Source organism: Elaeis guineensis, chromosome 8 (genome assembly GCF_000442705.2).
Source record: "Elaeis guineensis isolate ETL-2024a chromosome 8, EG11, whole genome shotgun sequence".
NCBI lineage: Eukaryota > Viridiplantae > Streptophyta > Magnoliopsida > Arecales > Arecaceae > Elaeis > Elaeis guineensis.
This window is the reverse complement of record NC_026000.2, coordinates 34,969,300-34,987,842: the sequence shown is the minus strand read 5'-3', so window position 1 is coordinate 34,987,842 and position 18,543 is coordinate 34,969,300.

Here is an 18,543-nt window from a genome sequence, read left to right as displayed (position 1 = left end):
ATTTTATTAACCTTTCTACCATTAAATTTGTTTGATGAACATATATATGCTTTATGCCCTACCATACCATATCTAAAATAAGTAATATTTGACAGATTTTATGTGGATTCATTGACAAAAATATTTTTGAAGGACTTTTATTTTCTTAGAGTGTTATAGCCAAGTCCTGCTTTATCATAGACAGCCTTTTGACTATTAATAATCATCTGAAGTTTATTTGAACTTAAAGTAAATTTGTCAACTATAGGTTTTAACTTTGATATCTCTTCCTTTAGTTTTTTATTTTCTTTTATAAGAGTTTCATTTTGACTAAAGAGTTCATCTTTTTATTTTATTAGTGATTGTTTCTTTGGATCTAATTCTTCATTTTTCTTATCAATTTCTTCTTTTTTCTTGCTTAAATTATGGTTTCTTGATTTTAGATTTTTATTTTTAATTTCTAATTCTTTTAGATCATTTAAGAGTTCATGAAAGGCTTCTAATAATTTATCATAAGTAAATTCAGATAGAGTTTCAGATGATACCTCATTTTCATGTGCCATAAGGCACAAGTTGGCTTCTTCCTAGATTTCTTCATCAGTGATAGAGTCGTCACTGTCACTCCATATAGCCATCGTGGCCTTCTTCTTCTTGAACTTCTTTTGACCTTTTTTGAGCTGAGGGCATTTTGATCTGAAGTGGCCAGACTTCTTGCACTCATAGCAAATTATGGGCTGCTCCATTTTCTTCTCTTTACTTGGCTCTCCCTTAGCTGGTGGCCTTCTCTTAGTCTCTTATCTTTTTCTTCTCATGAACCGTCTGAATTTTCTAGTGATCAGGGCCAAGTCCTCATCTTCTTCACTGTTGTCTGATTTTTCTGAGTCATCCTCTTCTTGAGCTGTTGACTTGAGGGCTATAGTCCTCTTTCTTCTGGTTTCCTTCTTAATGTGCTACTTCATGGTCAGTTCATGGGTCATGAGGGATCCAAGCTGTTCCTCCAATGGTAGAATATTCAAGTCCTTGGCCTCTTGGATTGTAGTGACTTTCGCTTCCCATGATCTTGGTAATGACCAGAGCACTTTTCTCACAAGATCACTATTAGAGTAACATTTGTCAAGACTTTTTAAGCCATTTATGATGCCAGTGAATCGAGTGAATATTTATGTTATTGATTCTTCTGATTCTATTTTAAATAATTCATAGTTGTGTACAAGCATATTAATTTTGGATTCTTTTACTTGATTTGTGCCTTCGTGTATGACTTCTAGCCTATCTCAAATTTTTTTAGTAGACATGCATGTGAAAATATAATTAAATTCATTAACATCCAAAGCACAATATAAAATATTCATGGCTTTAGTATTGAGCTGAGCCATTTTCTTATCAAAATCATCCCATTCACCTTTCGACTTAGGGATAGACATGCCATCAATCAATTTGGTGGGTATGTGTGATCCATTTATTATGACACTCCACATGTTATAGTCAAGTGCTTGAATAAAAATTCTCATCCGAGCTTTCCAATAGGTGTAGTTTGATCTATTGAAAAGTGAAGGTCGGTTTGTGAATTGTCTTTCGGATAGGGATGTGCCAAATTGGGCTGCCATTGATCTTTAGCTCTTGATGGTTAAATCAAGCAAGAACTAAACCATCGAGCTCTGATACCACTTGTTGCCCAGATATGGAGCCCAAGAGGGAGGGTGAATTGGATCTTTTTAAAATTTTAAAAATTGAACTACTTAAGCAATGTGCCAAGGTGAAGAGTGAAGTGTATCAACTTGCAATAGAAATAAAATCAAACACAAATAAGAAGTACGCAAGTAATGAGCACAAAGAACAAGATAAGAGAGGCAAGAACAATAAATACAAAGAATTTATAGTGGTTCGGTGCCAATCTTGCACCTACATCTACTCTCCAAGTTTCTACTTGAAAATTCAATCCACTAAATGGATAACAATGGATTATACCACGTCGGATACCTCCGACCCTTGCCTTCCAAGCAAGAACACTTATTTTTTGGATACAAACCAATCCTCAACACTTTGATTCAGGGTTTGGATCAATCCAAATGAGTTTTGGAACCCCCCAAAACTCAAACATCCAAAAACTGTTTGAGAAAAATAGAGTATACAAATTTCAGCACACAAATCCCTTAAATACACACAATAAAAGTAATAGAAATATAATACTTAAGGGGTAGAAGCTTTTGCTATTCACTCTCAATGAATTCAATACTTGATTGCTGTTGGAGAGTAGTTGGTGAAGTGCTTAAATGTTTCAATCTCTTTTTTAGGACTAAAAATAGCTTTTCTCGGATTTAATCTTTAAGCTTATAAAAACTTTATAATTTTTCACTTGAATAGAATATTTATAGTTGCTATTTACCCTTAAGAATATCTTAGAGTTGGTTTAGAGTTGTTGAAGTGTGTTTAATGCATATTAAATGCATAAAAAATAGGCTGAAAACTAACCATTATGCAACTCACCCAGAATGAGATGTCCTATGGGGTGTCTCACTGGCACTGGGGCGTCCCAAATGGCCAGACAGAAAGTTCTTCTTTCTGTTTTGATCTCAGGATCTCAGGGGAGCATCCCATAGGACGTCCCAATTACTATAAGGCATCTCAGGTGGGTCATCCCACAGTGTGCCATGATCCAAAATGCTGCGTGCTAGCTACCAACAGAAGGAGATGACCCAGATGGATCATTCCATCATGTTTTAATCTAATTTTTCATATATTTAAGGTTTGAAACTTATCAGAACTCATCCAAATACTCTCAAATGAATTCAAATCAGTTTGGACACTCTCAAAAGCCTTCAAAACTTCACCAACTTGCTGAAACTTCAATTTTTGACATATTTGATGAACTTTTTCAAATCCAATCTCTTGAACTACCTGAAATATCATAAAAATAATCTCTAAACATAAAAAACTCATTAGTAGTCTCCTCAAATAGTTTGTGATCATCAAAATCAATTCTTGGAGCAACAAAGTCTATCTCAACCTATAATCTTATGTTGTTGATTATACTAGTCCAATCTATGAATTGCATAGAATTTTTAGTCCAATCATCTAAACAGACTCTAAAATAAATTATATACAAAGAAGACATGTAGAAAATATACAAGAAAGAGATTGAAATAGAGGAGCAAAATTAGTTAAGGAGCTTTTGTAAAGAAAAATTTTTGAATTCTTCTCCTTCCAACAACACCAAACAATGGTCACAATTAACATAAAGATAACTGGTTGTAGATCTTTAGAGAAGTCATAAAGTCTCCATTCTGAATGTTGTAGTCAAGGATCGGATGGCTTAGAGGCTGGGTCAGTCTTCGCTCCTGCATGCATGAAGTATTGTCTATTTTGGTTTAGGTTATCTTGGGCCACTCAAGTCTCAGCCATTTTGAGCCTCACGATTTTATCTTTTAAAAATAACACCTCATAGGAGAGAGAATATTCTATTTTATATAAGTCAGAGTCTTTCTTGACGCACAATCGATATGAGATTAAAGGTGTCCTCCATCTGCAATAGTAGCCCTCCTAGTCAGGAGGACTGTGTGCATGGGTAGGAGGCACACTTTCTCTAGTGTCATTCTGTTGCGATCAGGGGTCAAATGGCTGAGTTGGTCTCTGCTCTTGCATGCATAAAGTATTATCCACTTCACCTTAGGTTGTCTTGGGCCATTCAAACCTTGGCCATTTTGAGTTTCACAGTTTTGCCCTTTAAAAGATACCTCATGGGGGAAAGAAGGTCTCATTCCATTAAGCCAAAGATTTCTTTGACTCACAACCAATGTGGGATTAGAGGTGCCCTCCTCCTGCAACACTAAGCAAAGATCCAATAGATTCCCAAGCGGGGGAAGGAATTCCTTAACTATGAGAAGTGAAAGGACAAGAAGTGAAAATGTGATCCACTGACAAGCTTTTCTCACAGAATATCTCTTGTATTCAATTTATCCATAAGAGAGAACAAAGGAAAACGTCTGACTTTTGATGGGCCCTTGATTTTCCAAACTAATTTTGCAAGAGCCCATTTGTCACCTCATGTATTAAGGAACCAATATAAGGAGGCAGTAGAAAAGATACCGGATTCATCCAACTTGAAAGCCAACTTGTCTGGATCCAAATTAAGGCTAACAAAGTTTTTCCTCTGCCTAAAGTGGCATGCTAGAATAACATTTTAGATTCTAGGTCAAAGAACTAGAATTATAAAAACTAGCCACATTTATGTAGTGCAATAACAAGAAAGATAAATGTGAAGACCATGCAGGCATGCGTATAGTCCCACATCAACTATTCAATAGATAGATCCTGGATACTTATAGAGGACTAAGGAACTCAGATATAATTTTTTGACTAGTCATTTTGGGTGAGGTCCTAAGCTGTTGCAAATGGTATCAAAGCCAACTTCACTTATAACCTATATAGACTAGAGGACACTACAATATGGACCCACTTGAGTTGACAATAGATTAATCATGGTGTTTATACTTGGATTATTCATAATACTTGTGAATAGATTTGGACCCTTAGTAAGGTGAGAATGCTAAAATTAAAATATTGGGAGTATGTGAAAATCGTGTGGGCATATGTTTTGTAATGACCAATGATCTCTTTCAAAAAAGCTAATCAAAAAATATTATTTGAGTTTTTTGGCTCTATATAAATATCCAAGATCTTCTTAATAAATAAACGATGTGAGACTAAATATGTGTCCTCACGGATCATCATATACTCTCTTTGTTTAGGTCTGGATATTCTTACCAGACTAAAGGTCCAAATTCATGCAAGTGCATTCATAAACACCATGATTAGCTTGTGGTCAGTCCCAATAAACTTATGCTATAGTATCCACCAGTCCATATGGGTTATGTGCTTGGTCAATTCTAATACCATATCATAATCCAAGATCTCATCTAAAAAGACTAGTCAAAAGGTATTATTTAGATTCTTTAGTCCTGTATAAGTACTTAAAAATCTTTCTAGCAAATGACTTATATAGGACTAAATACATGCCTGCATAGATCCTTATATACTACCTCATTGAAGTTTTAATATCTTCATCAGACTAAGGATTCACATCAATGTAAATCCATTTATAAATACCATAATCCACCTATGGTCAATCCTAATGAACTCATGCTGTAGTGTCCCTTAGTCCATATGGGCTCTAAGTTGGGTTGGCTCTAATACCACTTATAACAATCTAGAATCTCATCTAAAAAGGCTAACTAGTAGGTATTACTTGGGTTTCCCAACCTCATATATATACCCAAGATCTTCATAGCAAATAATTGATGTGGGACTAAACAGATGCCTGCATGGGTCCTCACATGTTTAGACACACATCATCTATATAATGGGTAGATCTTAGGTACTTGTACAAGATCAAAAAATATAAATAATACCTTCTAGTTGGCCTTCTTGGGTGAGATCTTAGGTTTCTACAATGAAGGTTTGGAAAAATATTTCTAATAGAGACCTCATGAAGATTACTTTCTTTCAAAAATAGAATATTCAGGCCATCACACATGTAATATTTTATTCCCTTCTAGAAGAGTGGAAAGGAGTCAAATACATCCACCAAAGATCGGAACAATTCCTCTTAGGTTTTCAATAAGAGGACAGCATCACCTTTTTGAAATAGAACCAAGAGATGATTCCCCTAGGGCTCTATTTTAAGGAATCCCCAACACCATTTAGCAATGTGGTACTCTTAGATAACCAAGAGAGACCTATATGGATATGATCAAAAATAAAGTTTAATCGGTCATATGCTTCCATAATTTCCTAAACTGGGGTGGTGTGATATTCCGCACCTATGTATAAAGCCATGGCTCTCAAAAAGATTAAGATCTTCAATTGGTTGGCAACAATAATAAGCTCAATAATGGTGAATTTCTAATAAAGGGATGATGTGCCATATTCCATTGTCCTCCTTGTAAGACAGGCTTTAAAATCCCAAATCATCTTTTTTAGAGCATGTTCGTAAGCACTTAACAGCCATGGCAAGTGCTTTGAGAATATGTTGGTGAAGAGGTTTATCACTTACGACATTATGCAAGGAATGGAGACTCAACAGAAAGTTATCAACCTTTGGCACTACATGAGATTCACTAGTCTTAGCCATATCTTGGTCGATCTGGATGCAAAAGAACAATAGAATCTTTTCAAACAAGGAGGCAAAGGCCAAGTAGTTTTTCAAATTAATTAAAAGCCATCCATAACTTTCTCAGCTAGGAGCCACTCTTTTAGGCAGCTACCCAATTTCAATTAATCATCCATTCCAACAACCAGGTGATGTGATTACCATTTTGTAATAAGGTTAGTCCCTTCTCCAACTTCTTGGAGCTTTAGATTTTTAATGAAGATAGGTGGAGTTGTTGCTCCTAGTTCAAAAAAAAAAAACTCATCAAGGCTTCTTCGATGATGCCTTCCACTAGTGAGGCATTTTTTTTCGATCAGATGGGGACCTGATCCGACCTGATCCGAATAAAGCAAATTTTACCCAACCCGATAAGAGGTGAGGCAGGTTTGAGTTCTAAAAAAAAATATCTGACCCGATCCGTACAATGATATGCCCCTCCCCAAATCCACCCTAATAATATCTCTCTCCCTTGTTTAAATAAAACTTAAAATTCTCTCTCTCTCTCTCTCATTTACATAAAATCCAAATTTCAATCCCCCTACCCTCACCCCCACTTGGCCACCCTAACACCCAAGTAGGGCTGCGGCGGCCTGATGGCCAATGGGTCCCCACCCCCGCCCCCCCCATCCCTAGTAGCAACCAAATAGGTCCCCACTCCCCCCTCCCCCTAACAGCAATCTAGTGGGGGCTTGGTGGTAGATAAGGAGGATGCCGATGGTGGGGAAGAAGTGATGATGCTGATGAAAGCTTGCTGGTGCCAATGGGGACTTGGTGGTAGACGAAGAGGGTGTCCGCAGTATAGGATGGAGTTCGGGATGGGTATCTTGGAGGAGGGGACAGCTAGGGTTCCAACAAAATCCTAGCCATCATCTAAGCATCCCTATTTGGCTGCTCCAAGTCTGCCACCTTATTGGGACTTCGAAGGAGGGAAAAAATAGAGGGAAAATGGGTGAAAACATAGGAAGAATCAATGAAAACAAAAGAAAGATGGAAAAAGTTTGAGGGTAAGATCTTTCGCTGCATAGATAGTCATTTTTTTTTGTTTCTTTATCTTTTTTTTTCATTATCTTTTTCAAAGATTTTTGGGAAACGAGAGCACTTGAGAGAGATTTGAGGGGTTTCCTAGGTTCCAATTAGGTTTTTTTCTCAAGTATATGGGATTCTGTGCGAGTTGTGGTGGTGTGAGCTAGTTCCTTGAGGTTTTGAAAGCTTAATCTTGGTAGAAGCATGATATTTTGTAGGGTCAAGGATTTTTGATCTAAAGGATTCTTCTTTGGCTACAAAATTTTCAAATTATGGGGCTTTGTTCTCATGATAACGATGTAAGGGGCTACCTGACAGAGGTCGCCGGTGGATGGTATTTTCGATAGAGGCATGATAGAAGTGAATGGGGGGCCACTATACATTTTTTTTTAAAACTGTGTAGGGATTTTAGATATATCTGATCCAACCTGACCCATCCTTGGTGCCCGACCCGAGATGAGTACGGAAGGGATATGGATATGGGTTTTTTTCTGATGGGGTAGGTATGGATATCAGTCAATCCCCTACTTTCCACTATCTCATCAAGTAGAGATATAGAAAAATAAAAACAAATAAATGCATGTCTATATTCCCTGGGGGCATGGGTTAGATCCACTGAATAACCATTAGAGTACAAGATGGAATAAAAGGAAAGTGCTTCCATGGATATGGCCATATTTGAGCACAACTAACACTGATTCCTCCAAATTAGAATATTTTTATGGCACAGGATAGTAGAACCAAATAAATGCATGTTTATCTTGCCAAGGAGAGGGATTTAGATCCATGGAATACTCAAAAGACTCAAGAAGCTAGAATAAAAGGAAAGAGCTTTAAAGTGAAGAAAATAGGTCCGTTTCAGGAATAGATCATCAGAGAATATCTAAAAATTTTTCTATAACAATCTAATAAATATTTTATATTTTACCTGATTCACAATAGAATAGGGATCAAATTTTCAAAGAATTCTGAATTCAAAGCCTCCAAAGGTTTGAAAGTACAAACCCTCTACTTCACACGCATATCAAGCTTTGCAGAAAAATAAGATGAGTTGTCGGATTATTGTACCTTCACAAGACAGCAAAGGAGGAGAGAGAGAGGATCCTTGGTGTAATGCCTCACACCCAAACTTGGGATGCCTAAGCCTCTTCACGCCGTGGAGAAGGTGGGATGCCCAAAGTTGCATGCCAAGGGAGAAGGGACCAGTTCTTTCTCTTGCATGCCTCCTCTCTCTTTCTTTCTTACCTTAGCACATAATCTAATTATTATGCTTTGATAGTTAGAAGTCCTCCCTATTTATAGATAATTTTTTATGATCCAATAGACTAGGAGTCCTAATTCAAATCAGCTTTGAATTAATCCTTCTCTTATCTAATTAGGAATCCTATTTGAGATAGAATAGGCACCTAACTAGGCGCCCTCATGCATCCATGCCTACACCCAAGTGTGGGCCAGCAATAACCAGCACCCCCACCCCCTTGGATCAGCCATGAGGAGAAAGAGTCACAGCAAAAGTGGATTCTAAGGATCTAATCCAAAAATAGGTCAATTTGAATCTAATTCGAACCTGATTCAAATCAATTTTGAATAGGCTATCAATCCAAAACTATTTAGAATTTAGAACCTAGTCTAACTTAAATTTTCAATCTAATTAAGCCTAATTAAATCAGATCTAATCTAAAATTAATTAAGATTTAAATCCAATCTCTCATAGACTTCTTGGATCATAGATCAAATCTTGTTCATCTCTGAAATTGAATCTGAACCTCATGTCTAGCGCTAGCTAGATATAGTCAACTGATTATTCCCATATGACTCATAACTTAATTCTTAATCAAATTAATCTATTTGTTCAATCAAGTTACATACTTTTAAATTTAATATATAGACTTAGATCAATTCTTTCCTACATCTTTTGACTTTATGCGTAACTCCATATGTTTGAACACTAAGTCGATAGCACAGAAATCATTTTCTGTACTAATTGAAATTATCATCTAGCAATGATTTTCAACGTTTGGATAGGTTGAATATTTATAAGATAATATTTAAGAACCTACGCATATGGTTACCGTATAATTCAACCCTTTGATCCTGAATGCTCTAGGATGGTGTAGGGTTAAACTGTCAACCCTGAAGGATCATCCTTATTGTATTTCAACCTTTCAAATCCATCACATGGATTACCCTGGCTAAGGTTTTACTAAATTGAAATATAGTGATGCATTAGCTCCTATAATCTGGAGGGGTCAATTTCATCTTGATCCACACACAGACTTTACAAGTACTTGACTATACCCAGTAGCCTTCCGTCACTACATTAAAAATGTAGATAGTCCGGCACCAAAGCACAGTGAGTTACTTGCAAGTCACTATGATGATCTCAGGTTGGAGGAATACTTATGCCCATATGCTTCGCAAGCTGCTCTTGATAGTAGAGCACTCCGTATGTGAGTTACTTGTTCCGTGATGATGTACTCCTACATCTTACCTATATGCCATACCAGTATCTCCACACTCCTTGGTTAAGAGGACAACTGACCTATATGGCATACAACGACCTCCACTCAATAAACATCATCATCCTTTAATGACGTATCATTTGATCGTGAATATATTTAAGAACTATACGATAAATCTTCCTTCATCGATTACTTTATAGGTCTAAAGACTTCATCACAATATTAGAGTTCTAGCAAGGAAGATGTAATTTTGTGATGAATAATGTCAAAATAATTTTTATTCATTGATAAATAATTTATATATATATTACAAAATAAGCACAATCATCCAAACGATTGGCTTTTAGAATATATTTTCTAACAACTCTCACTTAAACTAAAGTCAATCGAGATAATATTTTATACCCATCTTCTATTTATGATCATCGAACTATTTGATCTCGAGAGCTTTAGTGAAGGGATCAGCTATGTTCTCCTTTTCGTTGATCTTCTGAAGCTCGATGTCATCTCGATCCACGATCTCACGTACAAGATGATAGTGATACAAAATATACTTGGTATGCTGGTGTGACTTTGATTCTTTTTCTTGTGCTATGGCTCCAGTGCTGTCACAATACAACAAAACAAGGCCATTAACAAAGGGTGTAACTCCAAACTCGATGATAAATTTTTGTAACCACATCGCCTCCTTTGCAGCATCGAATGCAGCAATGTATTTTGCTTCGCATACAAAATCGAACACAGTATGTTGCTTGAAACTCTTCTAGTATATTGCTCCTCCATTTAAGGTAAATACGTAGCCTGACACACTTCTGCTATAATTATGATCTGACTGAAAATTAAAATCAGTGTATCTTATAAGTTTCAAGTTAGTGTCTTAACAGATAAGCTATTGGTCTTTAGTATTTTTTAAATACTTAAGCATTATCTTTACAACCTTCCAATGATTTTCATCCGAATCAGACTAATACTTACTCACTACTCCTAGTGAATAGGCCACATCTACTCTCGTACACGTCATGACGTACATGATAGATCTCACTGCTGAAGCATATGAGACCCTACTCATATGTTCTCTCTCTTGAGGGGTTGTTGGACAATTTTTTTTGGAAAAAGTAATCCCATGGTTTTTCGAAAGATAGTCTTTTTTAGAATTCTTCATATTGAATCGTTTCAACATGGTATCGATGTACATGGATTGAGACAATTCAAGCAACCTTCTAGATCTATGTCTATAGATCTTCATTCTTAGGATGTAGGATGCTTCTGTCAAATCTTTCATGGAGAACTATGATGAGAGCCATAACTTTACACTTTGCAAAGCTGGGATACCATTTCCTATTAATAGTATGTCATCTACATACAGTACAAGGAAGATGACTACAGAATTGTTAGTCCATTTGTAAATGCAAAGCTCTTCTCTGTTTCTAACGAAGCCATATATTTTAATCATCTTATTAAAATACATATTCCAACTCCTAGATGCCTGCTTCAGTCAATAGATTGACCTATTTAGTTTGCACACCATAGATTCATCTGTGGACATGAATTTTTCAAGTTGTATCATATACACCTCTTCTTCCAGCTTCTCATTAAGAAAAGCTATTTTGACATATATTTGTCAGATCTCATAATCTAAGTATGCTGCTATTGCAAGCATAATCTGGATGGACTTGAGCATTATCACAGGTGAGAATATCTCATCATAGTCAATACCATAATGTTGATGGTAACCCTTGGCAACTAAATGGGCTTTATAGATTTCAACCTTCTCATCCACTCCTCTTTCTCTTTTGAAAATTCACTTGCACCCTATGAATTTTATCCCTTCGGGTGGATCAACTAGTGTCCATACACTATTGATTTTCATAGACTCCATCTCGAATTTTATGGCCTCAAGCCATTTTTGGGTGTCGGCTTTTGCATAACTTCCATATAGATGATCGGATCCTCATCATTCTTATCTAGTTTGATAGGATCACCATCTCGGATCAAGAAAATGTAGTATCTGTCCGGTTGATGTAGTACTCTACCAGATCTTCTTAATGGTGCCTCTACAGACTTTGGATTCGATTCTCTAATCAAATCCGATTTTGTGTGTGCCGATTCTTCTACCTCATGAACTTTATCAAGTTTAATTTTGCTGACATTAGTTCCTTCTCTAAAGAACTCTTTTACCAAAAAAATTATCCTATTGTTGATGAACACCTTTTGTTCTTCAGCAAGGTAGTAGGACCCTTTAATTTTCTTTGGATACCCTATGAATAAGCATTTATAAGACTTTGGTCCAAGCTTATCTATCTTCAAATACTTGACATAAGCTAAACACCCCCAAACTCTAAGGTGTGAGAGTACCGACCTACGCTCTATCCATATCTCATATAAAGTTTTATCGACAAACTTGCTCGGAACCTTGTTAAGAATATAACAGACAGTTTCAAGAGCATATTCTTAAAAGAAGATTGGCAGATTTGCAAACCCCATCATGGACCGAATCATGTCTAACAAGATTTGATTCCTCTCTTCAAACACCCCATTATATTGTGGTATTCTAGGAGGGATCTATTGTGAGAGAATCTCATTCTTCTCAAGATATGTCAGAAAATTACTGGTGAGGTATTCACCTCCTCGATCTAACCAAAGAGTTTTAATACTCTTTTCGATCTTTTTATTTTACTTCACTACAAAATTATTTGAATATTTTAAATAATTCAAATTTATGCTTCATAAGGTAGATATACCGATATCTCGATAGATCGTCTATAAATGTAATAAAGTAATAGTATCTTTCTCTCGTAGCTATGTTCATAGGTCCATATACATCACTATATATTAGACCTAAAACATCGCTGGTGCATTCACTTTTTCTCTTAAAAGGTGACTTGGTCATCTTACTAAATAGACAGGATTCACAGGTCAGTAATGATTCATGATCATTAATTTCAAGGATACCCTCCTTGATTAACCTGTCTATCCTATTCTTCTTCACATGACCTAACCTACAATGCCAAAGATAGAAATTACTGATATTATCTATCCTAAGATGTTTGTTCGATGTGTACATTATATCAACAGACTGTGATAATATATATATATCATATTTTAATTGTCTACATATAATTGTAGTATCATTCACAATGATATCACAAAAATCATCTTTTATTAAAAATTTAAAATCAAATTTAGACAAAAAACCTACAGAGATGACATTCATCAAAAAGGAAGGATAATAATGACACTCATCTAATATAACACTATTAAACTCAAAAATAAGCTATAGAATTGGAACAAGGCTTTCATCTCCAACGTTTAGGAACCGCAAATCTTCTCTAAATTTTATAGTGACCTGCAGTCCCTACAGTGAATTACAAATATTAATTGAACTTTCGGTATCCAATATCTAGGTAGTAGTATCACAAATAGAGAAATTACAAGGAGTCATCATATAAGTACCTTGTGAAGCAACTGATTGCTTGTTTCTCTTGTTCTTTGGCCTGTTTGGGTCAAGGGAAGCCATGTATGCTGGATAATTTTTTTTTCAATGACCCAACTTCTTACAAAAGAAATATTCTACCTAGCTCTTGTTGACTTTTAACTTTTTACTCTGCTTTAGCTTGGGATCGACGACATGATTTTTCTACACCTTCTTCTTCTTCTTTCCACTCTTAGAGAATCGACGACTTGCAGACGAACCTCCCACTACATGCACCGGCTCCTTCTGGAGCTGATGGTCCTTCTCGAATGTCTGCAATAATCCTAACAAACTATAGTAGTTCATTGTAGGCTTGATCATTCTATAATGACTCAAGAAGGATAGGTAGGATTTCGGTAGCGAGTTCAAGATAGCATCCTTGCCCAACTGTTCATGTAACGAAAAGCCAAGTTTGCTTAAGTGTTTAATCTACTCGATTATATACAATATATGATCAGTGACTAACACCCCCTCTTGCATACGAGCATTGAACACAGTGCAAGAGTTTTATGTCTCTCCACATCCTCAGGGGTGCCAAAGGATATTCAATATTTGAATCATATCCTCTGGTTGCTGATCCTCAAACTTACAGCTACGTTCATCATTCATGGCTACCCTCATAATGCAACGCACCATCGTACAGTAACTGAGCCACTTCAAGTAAGTATCTCTCGCAACACAAGATGCATTGGCAGCAGGTTCTTCAGGTGGTGGATCCGAAAGCACGTATAGGATCCTATCGTGCTCCAGGATGATCTTCAACTTCTAATACCAGCTATCAAAGTTAGATTCGATAAGCTTATCGCTATCCAACAGTGAACAGAGCAATAGTGTGTTGGCCATAGCTGAAAAAAAAAATATAAACCTATTAGTATATGAATTATTTTAATCTTAAAGATATGAACTTTAATCTAAAGGTTGTTCCACTATTTTATACGAGTTGGTAGTCTCTATCTCCAATTTGAGAAATTATATTAATTCTTTAGTGGGCACTAGAATCCACACAGACTGCATTCGAGCCTGAGTGTAGCTCGGCCAATCCTAATACATCAATGGGTAGGTTCATAACTAATTATTTCTCTAAATAACTTCTAGCAATTAAGTTTTATCTCAGACATCTCTTCAGTAGGCATGTGGCACCTCCACTGAAAATCTTGATTAAATCCAACCATTAACATGACTACATCAAGCGCATCCAACAAACGAATATCTAGGTCTAAGTATGGCTCAGCCAACTTGAGCATTGATCTGAAGGGCACAACAAGATGGTCATATGATAAATGATAATTTCAATACCCAATAGATACCAGGCGTGTGGTGCCTCTAATGCCTATTTAGAATATTGGACTCATTATCACGCACCTTAATAGGAGGTTATGAACTAGTTATCCCCATAACTGTATCATTTTAAGAACCTAATAATTTAGAGAATTTGATTTAATAATTTGAGAATAAAAGAAGAAGTTGATCTGCAAGTTGTAAATCCTCCCACTGACTTCATCAAGTCATGAAGAGGACTTTATACAAGCTGATCTAAAGATACCTAAAGTAGTCATACTGATTTATGTTAATGGAATGGGTTAGCTCGAATCGATTAGTAGCCTAATCAAAACATAATCTATCATGTTGGCTAAGTGAGATCGGTAGGAGGAATATGCCATTAACTCGCTATAGATGCCATCTAGATGAGTTGCTCTCAATTAATGATCACCGATTAAAACTGTCAAACTTATCTTAGACACTAATTGGTTAATTAGTTTTGATTTGATCTACCATAAGATTCAGGCTCAACCATTGAGCCATGATTGTTAGATATGTGCCCTAGATGCCAGATTGGCTGACACATTCCTATACAAATCTAAGGGCAAATTTATAATTTTGATTATAAATCAATAAATGGGTTATTCTTCTATCACATTACGTACATTGTGTCTATGATACATCCTTTGAGTTAGTAGGGATGTCAATTCATATTTTCGAGAGTTGAAAATTTAAGGCATGAATTTACATAACTAACTCATAAACAACTCCTGACCATAGGATCATCACGAGGATGGTGATCGATCCAAAAGGTTGGTGTATGATCGCTTTTCTTAAGGAAGATGTGTCTTGAGTCTACGATGTGGAGACATCAAAATGAGAGTACAGGTATTCGTTGAGAATGAGAGTACTGAGCGTGACCATATCGAGCAGTCATAAAGAAGTCTACCTTCTCGTCGATGACTAGCTCGATGCTGCAGTTGTGTGTCTAGTTCTTTGACTTGAGGTGCATCGACAGTTTATCTTGAGTGTGTTGTAGTTTGACTACACCATAGCTCGATCTTCTAGCTATTCAGAACCCTGAGGTGTATGTTGGCTATAGCATATTCATTGTAGGAACCAGATCGCATCAAGATGGGATCTATCACCTCGGTAGATGAGAGGAGTAGTCCTATGATGATCGAAAGATCGAGTCCTTAAGCCCATGACCATGGCTGAGTGAAATAATAGAAAAGAGTTTTCCATTGGAGTTTCACAACGGACTCGGATCGATCGATTGATTCATATGACTGATCTTGGGTTTGACGAGTTCACCTTAACCCTAATTCAGTTGGGACTCATGATAGAGGAACTCAATCACACAGGTAGCTACATCGAGAGGTTCATCTTCAGTTCTGATGGGTTGCCACCATATACTGTTAGGTGTCACTGGTGGATTTTGAGAGCAATTAGAATGATCTTGATGATCGATCATTCTAATTATCTAAATCAGAAGAGTTCTGGTCCATCGAAAGGAGTTTCGATGATGTCGATGATGAGATTACTACATGTCTCATTACCATACAGAATTGAACCTAATTGGGTCACACTAACAAGGGTTAAGATCTGGATGTCATCAATTGGGCTAGCCCAATTGATTTGGATTAGATCCAATTAGGTTCAAAAAAATCATGCTAGCACATGATTAAGCCTAATTTTCTCCTCGTGTAATCCTTTCTATCTCGATTGAGCCAAATATGATTTGACTCACCCAGAGAATCTTGAAAAAAATTTCTCAGTCTAAATGAAGCTTATCCAACTCAGAAAAGACTTGTCTTAATTTATGAGATGAATTTAAGACAAGCACCTGCTAATTCCTGTCACCTACCAATTTCATTTTAGGACATCAGTCAAAAGTTGATATATGGGTCTTAAATTGAAGGCCACTTAGCAAGAGCTCGTTGGAAGATTTTTGTGGAGTATCCACATACCAAATCAGCATCAAATTAGGCACCATAATCAAATTATGGTGTGAGCCCAATTGGATAAAGAGGGCGCCCCAAGTGGATAAGGATGAAAGTTGATTTGATCAACATGGACTCTTTGGCGCCAACATGATTGTGCTTATCCAATGTTGGTGCCAACTCTTGGAGAGAGGCTTGGGTTCTTATCTGATGTGATCAGATGATATCACTGCATCAATCAAAAATTTTTTGGATTAAATAAAATTTTTTGATTGGTCGAATGATGTGGCACTGCGCAGCGCAGCAAGGTCTATATAAACACTATCTGCCCTAGAGTTTCTTGTGATTGTGCCAAACCCATCAAAGCTACCATCCCCCCTCCTCTTCTCTACATCCCATCTGAAGTCCTCCCTCCCCTCTTCATGCCCAAGGAGTTGGGTGTCCATCTGGTGCAAGATCAAGGTGTGGTGATGCCTTGAACAGGAAGGCAGCAGGAGTTCTTCGACAAGCTGCTGCTCTAACTTCAGGAAGACTTTTGAAGATCTTTCTAATCAGATTTAGTTCTAATTTTTGGAGCAAAGATTCATGAGAAGAAGATGATCTAGATCCTACCTAAGTAGATACTGGTAGAGGCTAGGCGATTGCGTGGCTAAATCAGAACCTCAGGCTTGCTGCGATCATCTACAGGGTAATCAGATTACCCTTAAGGTATTTCATATTTTCTCATACTTTTAGATTTATTTTAGAATTAATATTAGATAATAAAATTAGATCTAAAAATTTAGATCTAAAATAAATATAGAATAATTTTTTTTAAAAAATTATTCCATCCCAGATTTGATGAAATATGGAAGATCCTACAAGAAAAAAGGCAGTTTTTCCTTCAACTGGTATCAGAGCCAGGTTAATGGCTCAGTTTCAGATCTAATTTAGATCTGATTTTAATTTTAATTTATCTGATATTAAAAAATTTTAGATGTCATATTGATAAACACTTAATTTAAGTCATTTAAAGCAGAAAATTATATTTAATTTATTTTATTTATTAAGAATTTGATGCTTCTTTTTATGTTTTACAGGAAAGATGATCGCTGATACAAAGAGTCCGATTCATAGATCAAAAAGACTCAAGTTTGAAGAAATTTGGACTTAAAATAAAATTAAAATAAAATAAAGATGCATCCGGTATTATAGAAAATAAAAATACTATGCAAGGAATCCAAAAAGGATGTAGATGTCATTGTGAAGAAACAAAAGTTTCTTTTTGGAAATGGAATAAAAAAGGGTAGCGTGAAGTTGTTCCTGGGCGCGCGCGTGAGCGTGTGGACGCGGGGCAGACGCGATGCGAACGTGGTGTGGGCGCGAGCGCGGGCATGGGTGCGGCATCGTGCGGGTGTGGGCGCACGGCAGACGGGTTCGCAGGGAGTTTTTGATGGCGGTCGAACAGATGCTTATTAAAAGAAAAAAATTAATATTTAAAAATATTTTAAGAGGAAAGATTTGTATTTTCTTTAGTCCCACATCGGAAAATCATGTAAAACTCCTCCCTCCTAACACCTATAAAAAGACTTTTGTACTCCCATTGGAGAGAGAGCCCAGAAATTCTTTTAGAGCCTTGCATAGAGGAATAGAAAGGGACTACTTCATGAGCAGCTAGGCTAGCAGTCTCGGGAGTGGAGAAGAAATTTTATAACGACACAGAGATGGTTTATTGTTCTAAACTTTTTTTGTATTTCTTTATATGCAATAAAGATTATGCTTTTTATTTAAATCATCATGAGTTCTTTATTTGCTCTTTTTTATATGCTTTTATTTATGCTTTATTGTTAGATTAATATTAGAAATAACTTTTACTTTTCGGAGATGCACCGTGATCTACGGGTACAGGGCGTGCTGAGGAAAGAAGAGTTGTTTATCTAGTACTTTCTGGAGATGCACCGTGATCTACGGATACGGAGCGTACCGAGAAAGATAGGTATTTTTTCTAAGATTAATCTCATCTATTTAATTAAAAAAAAAGAGAGATACAACTCTACTAGTGCAAAATTAATTCAAAACTTCTGAGCTCTTTATTTTTTAATTACATCAATTTTAAGATAATTTACTTTCTAAATCGAAAACAACATTTCTTTCTTTCATTTTGTAATCTCAACTTAGCCCAAGGTCCCTGAGGATACGATCTCGACTCATCCTACCTACGTAGTGAGTAGAGTTATTTTTGGTGCTATCAACGACTATGCATCACATATCAGATGT